Source organism: Bison bison, unplaced genomic scaffold, assembly GCF_000754665.1.
Source record: "Bison bison bison isolate TAMUID 2011002044 unplaced genomic scaffold, Bison_UMD1.0 scf7180017864384, whole genome shotgun sequence".
NCBI lineage: Eukaryota > Metazoa > Chordata > Mammalia > Artiodactyla > Bovidae > Bison > Bison bison.
Window position 1 is genome coordinate 1,464,462 of NW_011494956.1, and position 5,379 is coordinate 1,469,840.

Sequence of the window (5,379 nt, forward strand, 5' to 3'; positions counted from 1 at the left end):
AAATGACTATATAATATTTCAGTAGCTGTTTTAGGTGATAAAGTAAACCCCTCTCACTCCATCTTGGCTTGAGTTTGACCTACTTTTTGTGTGTTTTATTTTGGAAGAACGATGTAGCCTCCGCTTCTTTGTCTATTTGTGAAATAAGGGTAATAATATAATGACTAATCATATAGTAGAACATATAGGGTAGAACATGTTATATAGTCTATAAGATTAGGCAAAGGGGCAGCCATACATTGAGGGTGGACTCTAAAAAAGGACCCTTGTGGGGTGACCCTCACAGGATCTCCTGAGCTCTCCTCTCTTGCCAGAACAGGGATATGTGCCTTTTTTGTTGCCCACGTATCAACTAATAACCCCATCCTTAAACTTGTGGACCTGCTGATGAAGGGTTTCTAGGCCAAAGGCAACTTGACTCCTCTCAGAACCAATGGGGCAAAAGCAAATTTATCTGAAACACTTTGCTAAAGATATACTGCCACACCACTGTAGTACCTCAATAGAGTATATGTGATTTATAGTTTAAAAAAGTAGATTTAAAAAGTAGTTTTCTTATTTACACCTTCATTTGAAATAGATAACCATATTCACCAAACTCCTGTGAAGCAGAATGCATAATACTATTAGTTGAAAATATCTGCCCCAAATTATAAGCATATAGAATTCATTCAGCTTATAGTTAATGGATCAGCATTAGAAAAGAAACATTTTTTTAAAGGAAAGGTGTCTTTCTTCTGAAATATTACAATTCCAACTTACTAAAGTAGTAACGTGAGTGACTTCTCAAAATTCTCCAAGCCAGGCTTCAACAGTACATGAACTGTAAACTTCCAGATGTTCAAGCTGGATTTAGAAAAGGCAGAGGAACCAGAGATCAAATTGCCAACATCTTCTGGATCACTGAAAAAGCAAGAGAGTTCCAGAAAAACATCTACTTCTGCTTTATTGACTACATCAAAGCCTTCGACTCTGTGAATCACAACAAACTGGAAAATTCTTCAAGATGGGAATACCAAACCACCTTACCTGCCTCCTGAGAATCTGTATGCAGGTCAAGAAGCATCAGTTAGAACCAGACATGGAACAGTAGACTGGTTACAAATCAGGAAAGGAGTATGTCAAGGCTATACATTGTCACCCAGCTTATGTAACTTATATTCAGTGTACATCATGCGAAATGCCAGGCTGGATGAAGCACAAGCTGTAATCAAGATTGTTGGGAGAAATATCAATAAACCCACACACGCAGATGACACCACCCTTATGGCAGAAAGTGAAGAACTAAAGAGCCTCTTGATGAAAGTGAAAGAGGAGACTGAAAAAGTTGGCTTAAAACTCAACATTCAGAAAACTATGATCATGGCATCCAGTACCATCACTCTATGGCAAATAGATGGGGAAACAATAGAAACAGCGACAGACTTTATTTTTTGGGCTCCAAAATCACTGCAGATGGTGACTGAAGCTATGAAATTAAAAGATGCTTGCTTCTTGGAGGAAAAGCTATGGCCAACCTAGACAGCGTATTAAAAAGCAGAGATATTGCTTTGCCAACAAAGGCCCATCTAGTCAAAGCTATGATTTTTCCAGTAGTCATGTATGGATGTGAGAGTTGGACTATAAAGAAAGCTGAGCACAGAATTGATTCTTTTGAACTGTGGTGTTGGAGAAGGCTCTTGAGAGTCTCTTGGACTGCAAGGAGATCAAACAAGTCAGCCCTAAAGGAAATCAGTCCTTTAGGATATTCATTGGAAGGACTGATGCTGAAGCTGAAACTGCAATACTTTGGCCACCTGATGCGAAGAACTGACTCATTGGAAAAGACCCTGATGCTGGGAAAGATTGAAGGCAGGAGGAAAAGGGGTTGACAGAGCATGAGATGGTTGGATGGCATCACTGACTCAATGGACATGAGTTTGAGCAAGCTCTGGGAGTTGGTGATGGACAGGGAAGTCTGGCATGCTGCAGTCCATGGGGTTGCAGAGTCGGACACGACTGAGCAACTGAACTGAACTGAACGTGAGTGAAAATACAGTAAAATCATATGGCTTTTTTACTGCATGTTTATTTAGGCCAAACCAGTATGAAGCAGCTAGATTAATTACTTTTATACTGTTAAGTACTGTACATAGTTAATTATTTAATCTAAGCCATGTCTGAGCCAAACCTGTAAATTACTGTTCATGCAGGGCAATGATAATTTATGTACTCCCTCCGTACTACAGCCTGTTAATATATTATTTTTGATTTGAAATTAAATGTTAAAAGTTTGCAAGAGGGCTTTCAAGACTACTCCATGACAAGTTCTAAAATTATGGATTTCAAAATTAAGGTTGACAACATGGTATGATAGGAACTTATTCAGACGACGGATTTTATCTGAAAAATATTTTTCCCACATTTTACTCTGATCCTTTGACTCTTACGGTTTCAGCTTGTGCTTTTTATTCTGCCTGATTTTATGATGTGGACGTTGCTTTGGATGCTTGGTAGTTTTTCGGCATGCACAAAACTTGATCTCACACACCCTCCAAGTGTGGCTAGTCAGATTTTTAACCGTAGTTACAAATGCCCAATGACTTTAAGTGCTAGCAAGGGGCTCACAACCACCATGAACTCACCAAACTAAACAGATGACACTGAATCCATTCTTAAAATGTAAGATCAACTTTACATTATTTGAGTAACACGTAATATTTGTACATAGTCGAATGAAAGAGAACTTTAAAAGTCTTATAAAGTAAAAAATTAAAATTTGAGATGCCAATAAAGTAAAAAGAAGAAAAGATTAAAAAAATCAGTAAAACACAACGTTTAATTAAAAATAAAAAAGAGATGTTATAGAGTATGCTTGCTGCTCCCCATGTGGTCCTGCAATGCCGCATTAGCATCACCTGGGAGCCTTCTAGCAGAGCAGTCTCTGAGTCAGAACCTGAATTTTGCAAGATTTTCCAGGTGATTTGTGTACTCATTCATGTTTGAGATGGACTGGTCTAGAGAGACATTTAGTAATCACCAGAGTGTGTGCAGAGATCCAGTAGTTAGCCCCTCATATAGACAAAACCACCCCAATCACTGAGTCCCAGCCCAGTGGAGAGAACCAGGGCAAGCACAGACCAGCAGTGGCTGAGTGAGTCTCTTGCATTTTCAGAGGGAGCCCTTGGAGTTTAGAGGAAGAAGAGTCTCACGGAGGTAAAACTGTGTGCCAAGGTAAATAAAATCTATTTTACATAAAGCTACTATCTGCTAGCTCCATACCTATAGCAAGTGAATTGGATATTAACCTTTCAGAAGAAAAACAATATAGATTCAGACTTCTTGCTGGGACTTTGATGGGAGGGTCCTTGCTTGTTTGGGGAGAACTAAGAGCATCTAAAAGGATGGGAAGTGCTCCATCTTTCCTTGCTACACATTATTACCTTTTTTTCAACACGTATGAAATATGTGAATTTTGCAACATGAGTAGTTTTAACTAGCAACTGTCCTTCCTCTTTAAAATGTACCATTTCCTTTCCTGGCAGAGGTTTTCAAGCTGTTCAACCACTAGAGGTCTGTATTACCTATTTAAAAAAAATCATACTCAACTGATTGTCCTTCAGTTCTCAATTTCAACACCTATTTCTGTGTTTTAAGATTTAAAATCTTCTAAAAACACAACACCAGGGAATAAAAATCACAACACTTTAGGAAATGAAGGAGAAAAGCTAGTAGGAACCCTTCCATTCAGAAGGGTGCCAGGTCTTTCCCCCTCTGACTAGGAGACAATTGAGTACACCTTCATACTCAGAAATACAGAATCCACAGCCAGTCACAAATCTGGGGAGCAAATTTATTTTCTGGAAAACAGTTTTTTCCCCAATATATTTTAAGATCTCTGTCTTCATTTTAAATATAAAGCATTTGTTTTCTTATCCAAAGCAATTCAGTTCTCAGTGTAGTTCAAGCTGTGCCCCACCCCCCAATAGTTCTTAGAACTCCAATTTTACTACCTTTATGAGGGTTTTTAAATAAGAATTTCTTTTCTTGGTGACCCAATGTTAGACTAAAATTAATGCTCTTTCATGCTTAATTTATAAGACTTTGCTGCAATTTTATAAGCAAATGCATGAGTCTTGGGCTAGCCTGGGTGGAGCTATATTAATGGTATAGCTAGTTGTTTTGACTGCAAGTTGGATCTCCCAAGTTTTCACCGGGTTCCACGTTTGCCAGGGATTTTTCACTAGCATAGCCCATTTTGGGCCTGCCTTCTGCCAGCAGCAGCACTGACTCTGAGCCTTCCATAAATCAGAAATGAGGTGTCCTGTTTACAGGACACCTGATTAATAGTGATGAAAGCTTTCCATAGCGTTATAGAGTGGGCCTCCTAAAACACTACACACTCATATATTCACACACTTATATGGAATGGAGGTAAGGAGCTATAATTTACTGAGTATGTAAAACCAAGGGTTTGGGATTTAGAGGCTGGATTTTCATAGATTCTAATTACTCCTGCATTTGGAGTAAGTGGGTACATTTGTTGCCAGGCAAGGTGTAATGCTATAAGCCTTGCCTTCTTAAAAGGCATTATTGCATAATGTTCCTGGCCTGGAAAGCCTCCAGAAGCATAAGCAGGTCTTTTGTGGCTTCTCTCTCAGTCTGTCACTTTATTAAAACACAACAATTTGCAAGTGTTATTTAGCAGATCAGCTGGGTTCATTTCAAAGGCTAATATTTAACAAAGGGGAAAATAACTTATTCTAATCCTTTTAAAAAGTGTTTTCTATGTATTCTTAGGCAATTTGCCTAGTGTTTTCTATAGATCTCAAAGCTAGGATTCAAGGACAGTTTTGTAATGTTTTACACTGCGTATCTATGTAATCCAAACGATCAGTTCTACAGCAGAAGGAAACTAATTCACAGTGCAATAAGTTATACTACAGACCACATTATTTAAAGTGGTTAAGTTTTTCATTTCCTGTTGCATTTCTGTGTATGGCTGGTGGCATATGAATTAACAATTTTCTCACTGAAATGTGACAGAAAAATATCTGCTTTACCCAATCCTGAACATTACTTTCAGACCTCCTGACTCTTCTATTATTATTCAAAATTATGCTAGCTTATGCTTGCATCTAATAATGTATAAACATATTAATTAAATATTAGCACAGTGTTTACTTGTGCTAATGCTAATTTGCTTCAATCATGCCTGACTCTTTGTGACCCTATGGACTATCACCCATCAGGTTCCTCTGTCCATGGGATTCTCCAGGCAAGAATACTGGAGTGGGTGGTCGTGCCCTCTTCCAGGGGATCTTCCCCACCCAGGGATCCAACCTGCATCTCCTGTGTCTTCTGCATTGGCAGGCGGGTTTTTTTTTTTTTTTTTTTTTT

At 38.5% G+C, this 5,379-nt stretch overlaps 1 protein-coding gene across 2 annotated transcripts in view; it reads right to left on the reverse strand.

Annotated features, from left to right (window-relative positions):
* The window catches only part of AGTR1 (angiotensin II receptor, type 1), a 43,080-nt gene that overhangs the window by 28,034 nt on the left and 9,667 nt on the right, over positions 1–5,379 (reverse strand). Inside the window, exon 1 of one of the 2 annotated variants that reach the window (XM_010858125.1) lies at positions 763–855. The exons of the other annotated variant lie outside the window; for it this stretch is intronic. The gene's annotated coding sequence lies outside the window, so the exon portion shown is untranslated. Of the gene's footprint in view, positions 1–762; positions 856–5,379 lie in introns of those variants that run through there. 2 annotated transcript variants of the gene reach the window in all.